The 20072-nt window shown below is 40.7% G+C and overlaps 1 protein-coding gene and 1 pseudogene across 20 annotated transcripts in view; both read right to left on the reverse strand.

Moving 5' to 3' along the window:
• Fhod3 (formin homology 2 domain containing 3) overlaps window positions 1-20072 on the reverse strand; it is a 497386-nt gene that overhangs the window by 124032 nt on the left and 353282 nt on the right. The gene's annotated exons all lie outside the window — the stretch shown is intronic.
• On the reverse strand, window positions 5-20070 carry LOC147830114 (small EDRK-rich factor 1 pseudogene; annotated as a pseudogene). Its single transcript, XR_015442353.1, has one exon. The product of XR_015442353.1 is annotated as a small EDRK-rich factor 1 pseudogene (transcript).

The following is a 20072-nucleotide window of genomic DNA, read 5'->3' on the forward strand; positions in this document are numbered from 1 at the left end:
CAAGGCCAGGAAAAGAGAAATGCACACAGAGACAAGATGGAAAAGTGATATGAACACACAAGTAGGCAAGCAAAACAAAAAGAGGAACCCCAGCTGGCTGAAATGAAAAGGAGCTCTGTAAACCTGTTAGCATACAGCAGACGGTTCTGAGACAAGGAACTTTAAACACAGACAAGAGATACCATAACCCAGAAGAGGTCAGATTTCTTTGCCAAGTTGCCTGGATGCCACTACCTTGTACCCCACACACATTTCAGAGCACTCTGGCCTTGGGCAGGCCACCTTTGTGGTCTTTGCTTTTATACAGACTCAACCAAAAAATGTTCCTGGTGATGACCAGTTCCTGTGTTTAACCACAGAGTCCTCACTTCTTCACTGCACCTCTCTAGGTTAGACATCATGGAGGGTCATGTCAGTCTGGCACGGTCTAACCTCCACGGTGGACATATGGCTTTGGCAAGGCACCTCCTCATTGTCAGTGAGTGGTTCCAGACAGCAGATCTACCCCCATTCAAGGGGTACATGTTCCAAATGCAGCCAATTCATGTCACCCTTGGGGTAGAGGGGGGAAAACAGTTCCCATGACTATTGTAACACCTACATCCAGCAGTTCTGAAGCTCCATCTAGGCCTTCCACTAATGGAAGATGATAAATCGTTCTTTTTTGCTTAAGGTAACTTAAATTAGGTTTTGCCCTTGCAGCTAAAAGAGTACAGACTAAAGACTGATAACTGGATCACTACCTTCCTTTGGCCTCTAAGCCCTGAGGACATTTGATTTACATCACTGTCCATAGGGAACAGCTGCATAAAGCCCTGCTGGGCTTCTCAATCCCTTGCCTTTCTGAACTCCAGTGACCTCTGCCTGTCCTCCCATCAGCTCTCCGTGCCCTGGACCTCATCATACAGAACTAATCCACCGCTCACTGCTTCCTACCACAGCCTCATCCACCCTCCAACTACAATTCCTCAACTGCACAAAGTGTTCCAATTCTTCTTTGTAAATGTCCACCATTCTTGCCCTCTGTCTGAAATTATTACTTCTCACTTTCCCATCATTCTGACAAGATCTTTAACTCTTTAGCACTAGTTTCTATAGCTTTGCTTTTTCCATTTACTGAACTACCAAATACATATAGAAAAGTATACAAATAACTGAATTTTCATAAAATAAACCGTACTGGCCTAATCAGCATCCTCTTAAAAGTCCTTTACAATTACTTCCCTTCCCCATCTTACATCATCTAGCATTCGGTAGTTTTGCTTGGTTTTACTCTCTATCTAAAGGAATAGTACCATGAATAACTTTCTTGTTTCAGCATTATACTTGTGGGATTCATCCACATTATTGTACTTAAAGATCACATATTCTTCTTCTTATATATTGTTGTCTTATACGAATACACCAATGTTTAGTTATCCATTGTATTGTGGATGATATTTAGGTACTTTTAAGTTTTGAGTTATTTTGAATAGTGTTATTATGAACATTACAGTACACGTCTTCTGGTGAAAATGTAAATATATGACTGTGCAGAGTATATCTAAAGACAGAGTTGGAAGTCATAAAGTACACTTGAGTTCATCTTTGTTAGAAAGTTCTATTTTTAAAAACTGGTCTGGCTAATTTAAATTCCTCCAAGTAGTAAATGAGCATTCTGGTTGCTCCACATGCTTGCCAAGATTTGATATTTTTGTTTGTTTCATTTTAGCCATCTGATTTCTGTGTAGTGATGTTGCATTGTGGTTTTAGTTTGCTTTCTCTGATGAATAATGAGGTTGGGCACATTGTCATACTTTTAATGCCCACTTGGATGTCCTTTTTTCAAGTGTTTAAGTACTTCTCTCATTTTTTCAAAACCAGATTTCATTTTTCCTTTTGAAGTTTTTAAAAATATATATAATTTGGATACAAGTCCTTTGGCATTTGTATGTGTTGCAAATCTCTCTCTCTCTCTGTCTACTGCCTTTGCATTCATTTCCCTGATGTCTTTCAATGAGTAGAAGTCCTTAATGAGGTCCTAATTATCTTGCTTTGTTTGCGGGTTAGTGCTTTTCCTATTCTGTTTAATTTTTGTTTTTATCTCAAGGTCTTAATAATAGTGTCTATTGTCAAATGCTTTTGTGTTTATGAAAATAATTGTCATCTTTCTATTTTCTGAAATTACAACAAATTACAAAGACTGTATTTTTTAAAATGTTAAGCCAACTTTGCATACTGAGAGTAAAGACCCATTTCTTTATAATGTATTGTCCTTTTGATACAGCTAGGTTCCAATCTATAATTCTCATTCCTTAAAATGTGCTCGTCGAGTTTTGGAATCAAGGTCATGGACGCCTCAATAAAGAATTGCATAGTATAGTTAGGTTAACAACTAAAGGGCAACTAAAGGAGAAGACATTGATCTTGAAAGGCTTAAAGCAAAAGATCTGGCTGAACTTAGTGACAGACTAGCTGTGGTAGAAAGGAAGAGAGAAGTAGTAACACAACCTCGTAGCCACGCGTCAGGACCCTAGATTGGGGCTGCCTCCTTCAGAAACAGAGACCAGAGAACAGTGAGGACAGCACCCTGCCCCCCGCAGTACCTGAAGCCCCAGACAAGCACGACTCTGTCCTTTCTGGCTCAGTACAGCATGCCTTCATATGGCACCCTTCACGAGCCTTGGTCCTTTTCTTCTCCACATGTTCCCACAGGACCAAGTTCAACACTGTACCTGCAATCTCCAGCTCAATGAGACATTTACAGATGTTATTATTTCTTTGCTACCCAGAATGCCTTTTACCTTGACAACCCTGGGCCTCTCTCCTTTAAAAGAAAACATTGAGTTGATTCCATTTACACTCCCAGATGGAGCCTGAGGGTACCTGGAGCCAAGCTACCAGAGTTTGCTCTCCAGCCCCACCACTCTGGAGCTGTGTAACCAACCAAATGTGGACCTGCTTTCTTCATCCATACATGGGGTAGTAACAGCACCTCCTTCCTAAGAGGATAGCATTAATATGTAAAGGCACTCTGAAAAGGCCTGGAATATACTAAGCAAATCTGTTTCACTATGACTTCTGATCATATTGTCATCAGCATCTTCAAGTCCTCTGAGGAAATCTCTACCCTCAGCACCAACAGACACTCAGAACTCTGATTCCCAGAGGAAGAAGGCAGCACAGTACTCTGCAAAGCATTCCATGCCACTAACAGCAACATTTTCCCTTTTATAACTTCTACGTACTTTAGCTCTGTCTTTTGATCCTTCTCCCTCCCAAATAGCTGTGTCCAGATGTTTGAAGACAGTTACCCTGGCCTACATGCCAAGCTGTCTCCATTTCGGACTCCACATACTTGAATCCCACAATAAATCTACACAACGTGTGTGATGTGGCCTCGTTATCACAAATGGTAGGGCAGTTACTCTTGGGCACAAGCTTGTTCTGGACCCATTAGGTATTTTCCTTTTCACCACAAATGATCTCAGAGTTGAAGCCACCTTTTTCATTTTAGAAAAGGAATTGTACAGGGCATAATTCCCATCAAAGTCAATTTAACTTTCCCAAATTTGGGTCTCAGGCTAATGTCACATCTCTTAGGCTTCAAAAAGACAAATAAAAAGGGAAAATGAGTATTGTTGAGTTGTTTCAAAAGCATGACACACCCTCAGAAGAGCACTAAGGCATGTTCTAGAATCAAAGCAATCAGGGTGAGGAAATTTAAATAGTAAATTGGGAGAAGGCATTTGTACTACATCTAACAGACAAACTCCTACAATATATACAAAAAATTTTTAAAACCCTATCTATAAAAAATGGGCAAAATATATGAACACAGCCAATAAATGAGTACAAAATATAGTTTAATGTATGTAAATCAGGGGACTATAATTTAAAACCCCAGCAAGGTATCATTTTAATCCCACTTGGCAAAACTGCCTGATAATACCAAGTACTGAAGAAAATGTAGGTTAACTGTTTCTTTTATACTGCCGATAGGAGTGTGTAGAGGTACAATGACTGGCAAAATAACTGGTACTCTTTTGTGAAGCTAAACATTCATATCATGACTTGAAAGTAGTATTGCTATACCCCAGGGCAATAGTTCTGAGCTAGGATGATTCTGTCCCCATCTCCCCAAGGGATATACAGTATCAGAGTCTGGATACATTTTCAGGTGACACAACTGGGTGGAAGAGGAATGACTGGAATCTACTGAGTAGAAGCCAGGGGAACTACTAAGCATAACACAATGCACAGAGCAGCACCACAATAAAGAATTATTAGGTCCAAAATGCCAACAGTGCCAAGGCTAAGAAACCTTCCCTGAGGCTGTCGAGCACATGTGCCCCAGGATGGGTCCAAGGATTCTCTCAGCAGCACTGTGTGTAACTGTCAAAAGCTGGAAATGACCCAAATGCTCGTCAACAGGAAGAAGTACAAAGTGACTGTGGTAAACTCCACACAGTGAGCTTCACATGGCCAGGTGGACGACCGTCAGAAGCACATGTGGAGTGAGGAACACAAGTCTGAGAAGGAACACATGGCACGATACCTTTTTCTTCATAAAGTTCAAAAAACCAATACTCTATATTATTTATTCATATGTGTGTGATAATCTTTAAGCAAAAACAAAACCAAACCCCAAGACAATGATGAACACATATTTAGATGTTGGCTACCAGGCCTATGGATAGGACAGTGAGAAATACATAGTTAGATGTAAGTTAGGGCTAATGATCCACTGTCTTGAGATAGGCCATAATCTCATTATGCTCTTAATAAGTGAATATATAAAAATAAACTAGAAGAGAGTCATACACAGACCAATGAGCCAAGGTTCAACATACCATGAACCAAGGACTATGATTAATCTAAACCTCTACAATTAAGATGTATTAAAAGTAGGTAATAAAGCAAAATTTTTAAGAAAACAGAACAGTCTATGAGGCAAGGGCTCTAACGAATGTTTTATTGAGCACACATTATGTGAAAGACCCACAGAGGTTAAAAAAAATGTTTCCTCTATTGTGTTACAGTCTGGTGAGAAAGAAGACACATGACTAATTATGCCAGGAATTATTCAACCTTGGAAACCTAAGTGACCTGAAAAGACATCCATAGTACTGTTAAAGCAAAATTCAGGAGGCCAAAGAGGAACTGATCCAGGAAAAGATGAGATTTTACAGACATTTCAAATGTCCCACTTAATTCCATAAAATAAATACATAGAACTTATATCATAATGAGATGAAAAAATATTTCCTAGAAATATTTAGCTAAATTTATGACAAAGAAAGTGCCCCCTTGGGCTAGGTTTGCATCATTCTGCGTTACCAAATACTTAAACTATAGTTTCAACTTAACCTCTCAGTGACATACTCTGTTAACTTTAAGGCTGTTTCTAGGTAACCTAGGGGCCAAGATGAGGTTGAAAATTTCCAATTAGTGATCTTAATCAGTTACAACAAATATCTGACCACATGAAGCAATAATTTCATTTAAAAATAGTTTTGTTATCCACCAAATAAAATAAAAAGTTCCCTCAAAAGATTTGTACCAGCCAAGTGAATGAAAAAGCATCTAACAGAGCCCAGCTGTTGCGCTGATGTTTCCATGGTGAGAGCCCAAAGTTAGACAGGAAAGTATTTCTTGTTCCTGTAGCATGCACAGTTTAGAAGGAGCATAAAGTACAGTTCATGGATTCTGAACATACCCAAGAAGCTGGACTATTCACCAGCACTTCAGTGGATAAGCCATATGTTGTTTTGTTTTGTTAATCAAACATTAATGGACTCAGCACATTTATACTACTGAAATGCAGAGTTTAATACAATAGAATTTAGTTCAATTAAATTATAAATATCAACAGGGGAAAAAAACAGCCAATTAGTAGTTGGAATTCCAGATTTATTCAGGTATAAAATAAATTCATCCAGTGATAGCTAGAGACTATGAGGCATCTTCCACATTCTTTTGTGTACACCTTGATTTTGTGTTAATAAAACATGTTGGTAAAAAACATTACTCACAGCCACAGATACTAGTTAATTACTCTAAATGTTCCCAAGCATTTTGAGAGAGCAGAAAGGAAACTGGGATGAAGGTACACTGCAGTTCTCCAAGAACTTTTAGAAACAGCAGGTAACTCTGAGCGTAGCCCTAAGCTAATGGTCTTCAAAGAACCTGCCTCAGGTGTGGCTTAAATCTGTCCTGAGACTTTAGTGGATCTAGTGGCTCTCTTATCTCACTTAGAAAACACTGTGCAACACTTTAAGCTTTAGGGGTATGTTATAGCTGAAGAAATGAAATTGGGTGGACATCAGATACTTTCTCCTTGTTGTACAATTACTAATTGAATGCGTTTTTGATCAGTATTGTTTTAAATGCAAATAGTGTTGAGCATCCCTCATCTGAAAAAAGTGAAATCTGAAACGCTCCAAAATCCAAAAGAACTCGAGGGCTGACATGATGTCCCCAGTGGAAAATCCCACACCTGACCTCATGTGATGGGTCTCAGTCAAAACACAGGTGCATTGAAAATACTATATAAACTACCTTCAGGCTAGGTGTATAGGGTGCATACAAAACAAATTTCATATTTATATTTGGGCTCTGTACCCAAGACAGCTCATTATATAAGTGGAAATATTCCAAAATCTGAAAAAATACCAAGTCCAAAACTCTTCTGTTCCAAGCATCTTGGATAAGGGATACTCAGCCAGTAATCGCACTTTTTGTGTATCTTCTGTCTCATCCCTTTCACCAACAGGAAAAAAGGGGTACTTGAGAGGAAGTCTCTTAGAAATGAAGGGGATATGATATTTGTGTATTTAAAAAGCAGATATCAAATGTAACCACTATGAGGAGGCCAAATATGTTTTAGCGTTTCAGCATGTGGTAATACCTTTTTAATTTAGGACTCAGTTTGATCTTGGAACTTCTAATTTCCCTTTCACATGTTTTGGACTTGAACATACCACAATCAACTCTTAATATGGTAATCAGCTACAGATAATTGGCATGTAGAGATAAACCCCAAATCTAGTATTTCAGCCAGGGTTCTTCCCAACAACCTCATTTTCTGTTCTCTACTCCTTCAAGTCATGCCCTCAAACTACCAACAATAACCACATGGATTTGTTTGGGTAGCATTTATTTTTTATTTCACTGACCGTCTACTGGTGGAGATGCCCACAAAGAATGAATTATACTCAAAGGAGGTATCAGAAAAAAAACAAAGAGCAGTAGAGGGCCAGAACTACCTACATAGACAATCAACCAAGGAACTAGATGAATGTCGCCTGTCCTCAGGGTGCCCTGTGCACTCACAGGGTTCCCACCATTTTAAACAGGTTTGAGCCTATCCTAGTACAGGAGGGGGAATATGGAAAATCCAGCCATACAGCTGACTCTTCCTCTCACATATCCTTCAAACCCTCCGCATCTCCCCACAGCTACAGCCACAGTCACTGACAACCTCCAGCCTAGTCACCCACACCTTTGAGTTACACTATCTTAAACGTGAAGGCTCCATACATTTTGGAAATTGTGTCCAACTCTTCTAGGGTATGGCAGGGCAGGGGCAGTGGCTGTTTTAGGTATTCTACAGGGTTGAGAAGCATTATCCTAGTCCAAGCTGCCAAAGTTTCCCTGGAGTTCTGTATCAATAGACACCACCCATGTTCCTGTTTCCACCTTCCCTTACCTCCAATCTCTTTTTGTTTTTGCTATTGTTGTTGTTATATATATTTCCCCCTTTTATTGGTATATATTTGTGACACATAATAAATGCATTCATCATGGGGAATTATACATATTGCATCTTGATCCATTTTACTTTCCCTTCCCCTCCCACCTTCCCATCTCCACAGGCAGACAGACATCTCTTCTCGAATTCCTCAGTTCTGTTCTTTGCTATTATAAGTGATGTTTTAGTGACTATGCCTGCCCATGTTCTTAAGCACATCTCCAAGTTACCCTCTGCCTCACAGCCATTTATTTCCTCCTTTCAAAAGTCCTCTTCCAGAGCTACAATATTGGCTTGCTATAATATTCACTTACACACCTACTCATTAAACTATGAGCTTCATAAAGGTCATTTCACCACTGTATCCTCAGATCCAAGAATATGATAGGCACAAAAAGCAGAAGTAAATGAATGAATATGGTTTTGTTCCATTAGTATTCCTGTCTCAACAAACTCAAGTCGGTAAATACTGAAGCTCATAAAATGCCAATACTAATGGTACTCTGGAACAACACATCCAGTTCTCTGCTTCTCCTCTACAGCTTTGATAGCTTGCTCATCTACTTACAGATACATGCTATTGTGGATGTGGCCCCATGTCCACAAACACACAAAAACAAAGGTAGGTCCCACTACATCCTTTGTTTTTCTGACTTTGTGATTCAAATTATTTACCCTTCTATTTGAAAGGCAATTTTACAATGCTTGCTAAAGCTTTTTTAAAAATGTAGAAAAGCAGCTTCTCAAGTCCTGTTCATATCTGTTTCACCTCGGGAGGCCTGGCTATGGCGCACAGCCAAAGCACCCCTTACACCACCCTGTCCTGTCCAAGGACCTCTGGGAGATAAATGCTGGCATGCGGCAGGCCTGGACTGGCCACTTCCTTATGGGAGCTCATCTCTAGTCAATTTTTAATCTTATGTTTATAAAACCAGAACCACATGGCTGGAAAGAAAACCTCAGGAATGAAATTATTTCTCTGGGGCAATGTGGAGACTGTACTTGAGTATTCCTGAAGTGTGATATAATTGTCTCTGGATTCCTAACTGAGTTATTGTGTCTTTGTGAAGCAGCTCTCTCTGGGCAATCAAAGGCTGCAGATGCCCATCCCAATGTGCCCGGGCTTCCTAAAGTTCTGCAGGGCACTGAGGATCAAGACCAGGCATTTCTATTCTTTGCTTAGTCCTGCCCCAAAGGATCTCTCTGGGAGGAAACAGTTTCTGGGGAGGAGGGCTTGGGGGGAAGGGGACTGCAGTGGCTTATTTATTCTATTTACTTACTTTCTGTTCCAGGTGCCCTTGTGCGAGGCAGTTTACATGTTTCACTCCTTTAATCTGCACAGGAACCTCTGAGGTAGGTACTATTCACACCTTCACTCACAGATGAGAAGCTGAGATACAGAAAGGGTAAGGAATTCACTCCTGCTCACACAACTAGTAAGCCAGGATTGAAACCAGGGAGTCCAACTCTACCATCATGCTCTTAATAACTATGCTGTGCTATCACTCCTTAAAATCAATAGCTGGGGAAAAATGCCTCTTCTCTTTAAGAATTGGAAGAAGCTACTACTCCTTTCTTCTCTCACCTCCCTGAACATGAGTGGCCCTTCTGACTGGATTCATGTGCACAGGGAGTCTACCAGCTTGCAACTGGCCTCATCACTCTCCCTGCCTGTCCCACATGGCCCCACATCCACCATGAGGGGAAAGAACAGATGTTACAAGGCACCACTAGATGTTTTTGGACCTTGATTGTGGCTCAGGTTAATTCTGACTGGTCTCTGAAATATAAACAAGACCTTGTTTAGAAACAATAAATATTTAAAAACATGAACATGATGTTTCTGTCATCACCATCAGCTCACCAAGCACATGCAGTGAGACAAGGATGACCTTAGGCCAGGTCTATCTTTTGGTCCATTCTCTTCAACTTCCAAAGCTTATCCCCAAAGGATGCCTTTGCAAAACAATTCACCAGCATCACCTGTGCCCAGTAGAGAATTCTTTTCTGCTGTCTCATTTGGCCTCTTCAACCTACGTTTTCAAGGTTTTATTTCCCTGCTTTTTCAGCCTTCATCAGTGCAGTTACCCCCAGGGTCCCTTCACAGGGTTCTATGGGGCAAAGACAATTTCATTCCTCTCTCCATGACTGGACTCAATCAACCCCACTTAGTACTGGTTAGAAAGTCTCTGCTCCATTTCCAAAGGGATTCTGGGAACTGCACAGGCAATAAGGAAAGAGAGGCCTCCAACATGATCACTCATGCCCACATCTGTGCCGACTGCCCAAGTTTGTACTGAAAGAAGCCATTCAAAGATTCAACTAGAATATGAACCTAGCCTTCTCTCTGAAGTGTGTGCACACCACTCCCAAGAGAACAGCTAGTCTCTTCCTGAAACCTAGTATCACAGGAGTCCTCTATAGATTGAGAAACACAATGGAAGATAACAGATGTAAAGTTTTGCTCGCTTGGCAAGGGTGACAGTCTCAGTTTCACCATTTCCTAAGATGATAATTCTGCCTTTCTTTCCCAGGGATTTATCATCTGCTTCTCTGCTCTCCTGTTGTATTTTTTTCTGGGTTGTAGCCTGGCTGTCACCCATCACCTACAGGTATCTGAGTTCCAGAAGTGCCTATCCAACTCACTGTGGGGATTTCTGCTTGTCTTTCCCACAGATAGCTCAAACTTAACACACCCAAAGCTTAGTGAATATTCTTTCAGCCAGCCCATAACCCTGGGTTACTGGTTGCCTGAGAATCAGCTTTGATTTCACCATGTAATCCAGTCATGGTCCTACAAACTATGTGTCCCTGAATCTCATCCCACCCTTTCCATTCTCCCTGGATGCTGCCCCAGCCCTGTCGTGGTCTTCCTGTCTTCAGCCTGCTTTTCTCCAATACACCCAGCTGCTTCCAGAGTGCTCTTGTCAAAACAAAACTTTCACCCCACTTCTCCACTTAAAACTAGTAGCTCTACTTGGTTTTAAGAATAAAGGTCTGTCAATTTCCTTAGAACCTTGATAGATCTCCAAATTCAATGCAGCGAAGTCCAAGCACATAAGAAATCTGCAATCTGGTCACAGTGATTTTTTTCTTTTTTTTTTGGTACTGGGGATGGAACTCAGGACCTTGCACTTTCAAGGCAGATGACAGAACCACTGAGCTAAAACCCCATCCCTGGTCAGAGTCAATTTTTAAGAATACATCCTTTCCCAGAAATCAGGGGTTCGAAAGGTGACTTCTTCCTAGCTCTGTTCCTTCCTACCTTGACCTGGTACAGCTTCTCCCATTCCCAGGCTCATGCTCCCTTGCCTCCAGCCTTGTCTCCAGCTATTCAACACTCAGGATGAGACTTGGACATCTCAGAATCACTGGCTATATTCCAATCACTTCTCTTCAGGAGGTCACAGCCCTCATCAGTGAATCCCATTTATCACAAATCAGTTACCATCAGATAAATCTTCCCAAGTAGCTACTTGCTGCTCATGGTACCAGTGGCTGCTAATCTTTGTTTTGTGAAATCATCTAGCATGTTGATGCTGGTACACAGAATATTCTCTCCAGTTCATGTCCATATTTATTTAACAATTACCTTCCTTAATAGACACTATCCCGGAAGGCTTCAGGGAATAGAGTGATTAATAACAACACAGGGCAAAGCACACATTTTTGATGTCTATCCTGACTCTCCTACAACTCTCCTAAAAGTGTATTATCATCATCCTCAGTTTACACAAAGAGACAGAGTCAGGAATGAAGACCATGCCACTGCACTCAACCACCACAACTGCTCCTCTACTGCATGTGGCCAAACCTACCTGCAGGAGCCCGGACCAAACAAGTCGCTGGAGTAGCAGATTTTGTAGGTTAACATTATATAATACATACTTGTTCCATAGTGTATTTCTTCCTTGCAAATCAGGTGCACGTTGCCAATTGCTACCAAGAAAGAGATAAGGCTACTCTACTGTTAAGATGTAGACCATGGGGATAACAAGGGAATTAATTTTATAACCTTGGCAGTGAGGCCTTGTGGATAAGGGGTGAGGGGCCAGACAGTGAGGTGCTGCCCTAGACCTTAGGCATCCAAATGTCTCCTTCCTGTCAAAATATGAGCAGATGAGCTCACCCACCCCGTGGGTTCCAAATTAGTCTTCCCCATTTGCCCACTGCTTCCTGTGGCTGGTGGACATATGCCAATTCTCGTCCCACTCCTGCAGAAACAAAGAAAACAATATTCCTTTCAATCATTCCCTGAAGCTCCCACCCAAGGCATTCCATCATCATCTCCTCATTCCATCATCCTTCTGAGCCCCTGACTGTTAGCCATCAGCTGTGGGCTTCTAAAATGCTATGACAGCATAAGTCCCTGCTCCTCCTCAGGTTCCAACATCTGATAGTCAGTTGTGGCCTCCTTCTGTCCATGAGTTTCTGTTCTTTATACCTTCCTTCCTCCATCTCCAAGGTAACAGTTAGTTATGATAAACTGGGAAGGCTTGTTCCAATGTCACAGTTATTGTTCTGAGTATTTTAATTAATATTGTTCTGAGTTCTTCAGGAACTGTCCTCAGTGCCCATTTATGAGTAAAACAAGCAAATCAATGATTTCAGGATCAAAAATCAATAAACAATATATCTTATTAGGATTACAAATTTCTTTTTTGTTTTGTTTTGTTTTGTTGGTACCAGGGATCGAACTCGGGTCCTTGTGCTTGCGGGGCAGGCAGCAGAACCACTGAGCTAAATCCCCAGCCCAGGATTACAAATTTCAAATAAACTTTTTCTCTGAATCATTTTTTTTTTGCTTTCTAAACAAATCTAATTCATCCTCAAAAGATAAAACATTGTCAGTACTTGAAAACATTCAATAGGGTTAGAGAGTTGATTATAATTGAGAGAGATATTTGAGAGACAGAGTAAAATTGTCAAAAAGCTAATGTTTAACATATACAGAGAATATATTGCCTCACTTTTGTATCTGAAATTTTCCATATGAAAAATCATGAGTGGCTGTACATTGATTAAGTCAGACAAGACATTCTGGAGACAAATCAGCAAAGGGTCTAAACAGGCTATACTCAGAAAAGGAAATGTCAATAACATTTCCTTCCATGAGGCAATTAAAGATGTACAATCTCAGTAGTAATCACAAGATACAAATTAAAACACTGAGTTGCCACATTTCACTTTTCAGATTTATAAAAACATCCAGTCCTGGTGATGGGATGGAAAAAATGGCTGTGATAGGCTGATGGTGGGACAGTAAACTGGCAAGGCCTTTTAAAAAAGTAATGTAGTGATCTCAATATTTAAAATGTAAGTGGTCTTTGATAAAGAATTCTGCTTCTAAGAATTTATCCTACAGAAGTATAAATGCTAACAGAAGTACAAAGTATAAATGCTGTCAATAGGTCATATGTTCATTTCCACAATTTTTGGAACCAGGAAAAACTGGAACCAAGCCATAGCAAAATGAATGAAAGCATTACAGTATTACAGCATTATCTATATAATGGAACACCAAGCAATAGTTTTTTTAATGTACTGATATGAAAATTCAAGAAGCAACAATAAAGAAGGCATCATGTGTATTTACTAATTGTTTCCTGTCAACCACTCAGAATATTTGTTTTATTTCTTCAGAAATCATAGAAATCAGGTCAGTTAAACAGAATTGTGAGGGCATGGACCCTGGAGCCAGAACTGAACCTTAAAATCAGTTCTACTGCATATTAGCTGAGGGACCTTGGGCCCATTACTTCAATTCCCTGTGTCTCAGTTTCCCCTCCTGTCACATGGCAGCAGTAACAATACCTACTACACCACGGGTAATGGTGAATGTAGAGTTAGTACACCAGATACAGCGGAAGTGACTAGTATGATGCCTGGCAGATGATTACGTGTTTAATAAAGGTTAGAGGTTGTTATAGCTATTATTGTTGAGTTGCTACTTAGTTGGCACTTACTATGAGGCAATGGCCATATATAAGTTCACACACGGCTGTAATGGTGGAGGCTCTGAACTTGTCCTGCCCTACATTCACACTTCTATCCTAAGCCAAACACCATACTGCTTCCAAATCCTGTTCATGACTACGGAGTACAGACTGAGCTCCTAAGGCTGTTATCTCTACTCTGCCTCCACAACATACTCCCGCAAAACTCCTCCTCTTTCTCCCTGCAGCGGGTGAGTAAGCTGTCCCCTGGTCAGTACTAAGCCTCCAGCCTCTTGGACAGTATCTTCTAATTCCCTCTCAAGGTCTAGCTGAAGCCAGGCTGAATCTTTTCTCTGCTGCTTGAGGGTTAGGTATGTCAACAGGTCAAACTACTGGCTTCCTGACTATAAACTCAAAGCCTAGCCACAACCTGACTCCACCCATAGCCTTTGTTTACATACTGATCACTCTGCGATTCAAAAGAGTATTTCTGCGCCACATATATTACACATTTTTATCTTTATCCCTAATCTAACTTATATGGGAAAACTGGCAATTCTTGTATTTTACTTTGTGGCTATTAGTTGCCAATATGAGCAGTCAAGAGGAGAGTTATCCATGGCTGACGTTCAATTCTACTAGAGCACTGGTGGTTAGATTATTAGGCTATGTTCCTGTTCTTCCAAAGGGTTCGTGATGCCTAACTGTAGAATATCACACCTCTGTTATATAATCATTGTGATGTCTTGCCAACTTGTTTTATGCTGGTGTCACATTCCATGATGTCAATTTTTTGGAATGTGATAGATATTGGGCTGATTAGACCTAACTATGTTTAGTTACTGAAAGGAGCATAAATTTAATCACACCTTTGGGTGCCTGAGAGGGTTCAGTATATACCCTGAGAACTAAAAGAGTAAAACTTTGCTAAATATAATTAAGCAAAAACCAAAAAAAGTATTCTCCTTTAAACTATGTAGCCCAGAGTTACCAGTTAGCTGTTGAAGACATTTCATATTTCATTTCTTGCCAAGAAATACTGTCTCCATGAAATTTGTAAGTAAAACATCAATGAATCCCTTGACTAGAAATACTCCTATAGACTTGTGGTTTAACTGATCTATTATATTTTTTGCTCATATACATGAATATTTAAGATAGGTCCACAGAGTTCTATTTGCTTCTGAGAAAGCTACCCTTTCCAATAGTCAAGGCTTTCCCTACTTTATCATCATCTCAAAGAGGTGAATATTATAACCAATTGCCTGCCACATGCTAAGTCAGGCTTACCCAGATTTAGTCCTGTTGATATGACAGACTAAGTCTTTGACAAGCAGGTATCCTGAGCATCATAGAACAGCAGTCCTTGACTCTACCCTCTAGATTTCAGATACCCCATGCTCCAGTTATGGCAACCAAAAATGTATATACCCAGGTGTCCCCCTGGGTGGCCAAAAATGTATACAGTGGTCCCCTTAAGGGATCACTGGGGCTAATCGCAGTTTGCAGTAACCTTTCTAACAGTCTAAGCTCCCCTGGATTCATCACAGTTCTCTTCTCCCTACCTGGCTCTATGTGTCCCCTAATCTGATTTGTCTTACCCTTCTTCCACTTGCCCTGGGAATTCATGGTCAGCTGTCAGCAAGATCCCCTATAATGTCATTCTCTTCATAGAATATTCCTTTTTTTTTTTTTTTACATGCATGATGTTTTATTCTTTGAAGAACGGTTCTAAAACATCACACTAAGGCCAAAAAACAAAGTTTGAGGTAAACAGTTTTGAGGATGAGTTCTAACACATGTAATGCTTGTTCATTCTAAGGAATCCTGATCTTGGAGCTTATGATGTACCAGTTGGCAGTAGCACCCACGTTTCCCAGAGCTGGTCATTATTTTTCTCCTGTTTTCATAGACTTCTCATTAGCTGCCTTCTGCTTTTTTCGCATGATCTCAGAGTCCCTCTGGTTTCTTTGAGAAGTAGTCAAGCTATCCTCTTTTCTTTTTCCCTTGCTAATTTCTTGGGTATTCTTCATATTCTTCTATCGGGCGAGTTCTCGTTGATTACCACGGACCATGCCGACCACCCGGCGGAGCCTAGAGGAGAGCGACTCAGACAAGCAACGGTTCCCTCGCATGCCCAGTGGCCACTGCCACCCATCAATCTGGAAGGCCGAGCCCGCGCAGGCCCTCAGCGGGGCGATGCCTCCGCTCTCACAGCCGGTGGCCTAGAATATTCCTTTTACTTCTTTGTTCTATCCCCAAACCTAAGAACACTGTTCTTATGGCCCTCTTGCATGGTATAGAGAGATTTTCTTTTACCCCAAACATTCTTTCTTGCCAATTCTGGGCCATTTCTCCCCCAGCCTATTAGAACAGGGGTTGGCAAACTTCAGATTGTGGGACAAATCTGGCCCACCACCTGTTTTAGATGATCCATGAGCTACAAATAGTTTTTACATTTTTAATGGCTGAAAAAAATCAAGAGAATAATACTTCATAACATGTAAAATTCAAATCTCAATGTCCATAAATAAAATCTTATTGGAATACAGCCATGCTTATTTGCTGATCTGTTGTCTATGGCAGCATTTGTGCCACAAAAGCACGATTCAGTTGTGTAGTTGCAACAGAGACTATCTGACTCACAAAGCTTAATATTTTACTATCTAGTCCAGACAGAAAGCTTGCAAACTCGTCTCTGGAGCATGTGGCACTAGTCTGAACCATCTGTTCCCCAACCAGTTGTCCTCATCCACTAACTGCAAGGTCACGCTTCCATGTACACTGAAATATACACACAACTGGAAGCTGGATGGCACAGCAGCTAACATCAGTGACTGAATGAAATTCAAGATTACCACTACAGGCTGGAATGTTGTGTGGAAATCAACAAGATGAAATTTACAGGTCGTGTGCTAAATCCCATGCTGTGTTCAATATCAGAAAGACTGGCATACATCTTTGTGTGATGACAGAGAAACAGTACAGATGAACAGGCAAACAATGGTGTGGGGGGGTGCAAATCCAGCTCAAAGACTTTCCTCACAAACAGAAATGTATGTAGATGGAATGGGATACTTAGGAAAGACCCCAAGCCTGGAAATGCACCCCAACTCTTGGCTTTTGCTTCAGGCTAGAGAAACTAAGAGCTTCTTAATCATAAAATTGATTATATATGATCAAAATTTAAATCAGAGACATTTTTCTTTTTTTTCCAATTAGATGCCCCAAATAATTTTCTCAGAAATAATTGAAAGCGCCTAAATTTTTCTTCCTATCAATCAAATGTATGGATTTTAAGTCAACAATGAAACTCATTAGGTAACAGGTGATCAATAAACTCACCTTTATTTGGCAATCACCCAGTGTGGAACTCTATTTTGTAAGAAACCCAAGCAAAGCAATGAGAACTGAGTCTTATTAGTCCTTACTAAAATGACAGTATCTAGCTGAGCAGGTTTACACATATGTCTGGAGGGAGACTGAGATTTTTTTCTCCTTTTTAATTCTTTGATTTTTTTATATTTACCTCAATAAAAATATACCTGTATGGTATATAAATCAAAGTTTTTCTCTCTAAAAATATCAGACATATAAATCTCATGTAATGAATATGTTTAGGAGTGGTTGGATGGAAAGTAGCTTTCTATGCTTTGAGCATTTAGCATCAAGGGCCAAAGATTTGGGCTTAATCCATGGCTCAGCCCACTCCTCATCCTGCCACGAGCACAAGGCACTTACCTGCATGTTTTCTCACTTGTACCAAGGAGGATAATGACACTTGGATCCTACAGAGGATCATGGTGAGAATCAGATTCAAATGATACAGAAGGACCAACTGAGATAGAGAATGCCATATACATTTTTAAACAACATGAATTCCTTTCTAAACTCTCACTTTTTCTACCTTCTTTTCAAAAGTGTTGGCATCACTTACATCACAGAGTGATATAATCCAGCCTCAAATTCCTCACATGCGGCATCTGCAGGCATGTTGCTACAAAATAGCAGCAAGTATGGCCAGGGAGTTCACATAGACGAAGAACAACATAGGTCAGGCATGTTTCTGTTCCTTTCCAGGTCCACAGGGGACAGAACACAATGGGCTACTTGATTCTAAAATACTGCGTGTGTTTTTTTTGTTTTGTTTTGTTTTGTTTGGTATCAGGGATCGAACTCAGGACCTTGCACTTGCAAGGCAGGTGCGGTGCCACTGAACTAAATCCCCAGCCCTCTAAAATACTGTTTTGGGGTGCAGATGTTGAACAAGTGACTGAGTTATGCATTCAGTGATCGTTTCCATGTTGTTTCTTGCCACTATTTGCCTCGGTAATTCTTGCATTGGCCAAAATTGCACCATCACTGTGGAGCTACAGGAAAATCCCCTCTCACAGTTTCCATGGATGAATTCCCTTCATAATCATCAGTCTGCATGATGTATTCTCTTTGTATATTATTTTTCTTGAATGTTAATTTCACATTAAAATAATAATTCCATTAAAATGAAAAAATTCTCCCTATTTGAAAATAATGAAATAAACAGCATTCAGAGAAGGGTCTATGGACTCCTGTTTTCAATTCCCCTGGAGCCCAGAACTTGGAGACTCTCAACAGTGCTCTGGATGGTTCTCTCCATTGTTGTCATCCTTGTCAACTTATCACAAGACATTGTCACTGAACTCACAATGCAAGGACCTTTGAAAAGTGTAACAGCAAGAAATAGGGAGGGAACAAACATGACACACATCAGATAAAGCAAAAAACGAAGTACTGCTGATGAGGCCCACCTCCCTTCTACCCTCAGCATCTTTAGTGGTTTTAAATATAGATGTTTCCATCCTTTTTGGAATTGTCCAAAACTCTCTCCATGTTAAAATCTCAAGCCATTAGCTGGGGACAGTGCTGGGAAGGGGCTTAAAGTGCCTTTTGTTTGGGCACTGGCTGAGTTTTCTTCAAGATATTTAATCACAAAATGCAATGCTCATGATAAATGTTTTCATTCACCCCTCTGTTTGGAAATTTATATCTTCTTTTCACTAAGATACATCTGCTTATACACACAGACTTTCAAAAACAGAAAAACTTATAGATGGAGGGCCCTTAGGGTTAGAAGGCAGGAAAGGTATGTCAGCATCAACTGTGCACATTACATGTCACTCTCAGACCATGCCCACTTTCTCCTTCCTGGACATCAGGCACCCAAAGACATGGCTTGTACACTCCCAGGTGATTCCATGAGTAGCAGAGTGAGAGGGCCACCTCTCTGCAATGGAGATGGTGGGTATTTCCTCAGTAATGGAGAGGAAGGACCCACTGACTTTGTAAGTCATTGTATTTATTCACCATGCAGCCAGGTAACCTAACTTTGGCTCTCAGGAACATTGACTGGGGAGAATGCTCCACCAAATCCCATGACCAGTGCTTCCCCCTTGTCAGCAGCAGGAGTGAATGGATCAGTCAGCCCCTGGGGACCTGTGTGGATGGTGTGGACTGGTCTACCAAACTCAACATCATAGTGAACTGAAAGCATCCACTTGGGAATAGTAAACTGGGCCCAGACCCCAAAGCAGCATGGCCATCCTTTCGTAGCACCTGTGTTTTTCAGAACCACTTTGAGTCCCCACGGATTTGGTCAAATTTCATATATACATATATATATACACACACACACACACACACACATATATATATATATACACACATATATACACACACACACACATATATATACACACACACATATATACACACACACACACACGCACGCACACACACACACACACACCTTTCTCATTCTTTCTTTCTTCGAGCCCAGATGTGAAGTTCATAAACCCAAAGATCATACCTTTTCCATTTATACATCTTCACACCTTTGAACAATCCTAACCTATAATGGACACTCAAAAATGTTCACTGAGCAACTAACTGACGGCATTAGTATCTACTGAAATACAAAGAGACAGATGTTTTCAAATTTATACAGGGTAATCTACTTAACCAAAACCAATCTTGTGTATTGCTACAAATATCTTGAGAGTCTTACCCTCTCACATTTCTCTGGTGGTATACTATCAATTTCTAGGCCAAAGTTTTGTGTTTTGGATTCTCTTTCATTTTATAAAACAGCTTTTCTGAATGGATATTAAATGAGACTTTAAATAACAAAAATACAGATGGCTGAATATGAGTTCAAGGGGTTAGTAAGGTCAAGTCTGTGCATACCACCAGGGGCCACCTCACAGGGGAAGTTCCCTGCAGTGGTGGCTTAATGATAGAGAAGAGGAGCAGAGCCAGGGCCCCTAACTGTGTAGTGGGCAGGGAATGGTGGTGGGCACCTGTGTCTGGTGGCTTCCCTCCCTCTTTTCAGCAGCACCCTGCACCCCTGCCCACCGCTGGCTTTATGC

The sequence above is a fragment of the Heterocephalus glaber genome, unplaced genomic scaffold, assembly GCF_053883595.1.
Source record: "Heterocephalus glaber isolate CG9 unplaced genomic scaffold, H.glaber_assembly_v1.0 deba00000331, whole genome shotgun sequence".
Taxonomy (NCBI): Eukaryota; Metazoa; Chordata; class Mammalia; order Rodentia; family Bathyergidae; genus Heterocephalus; species Heterocephalus glaber.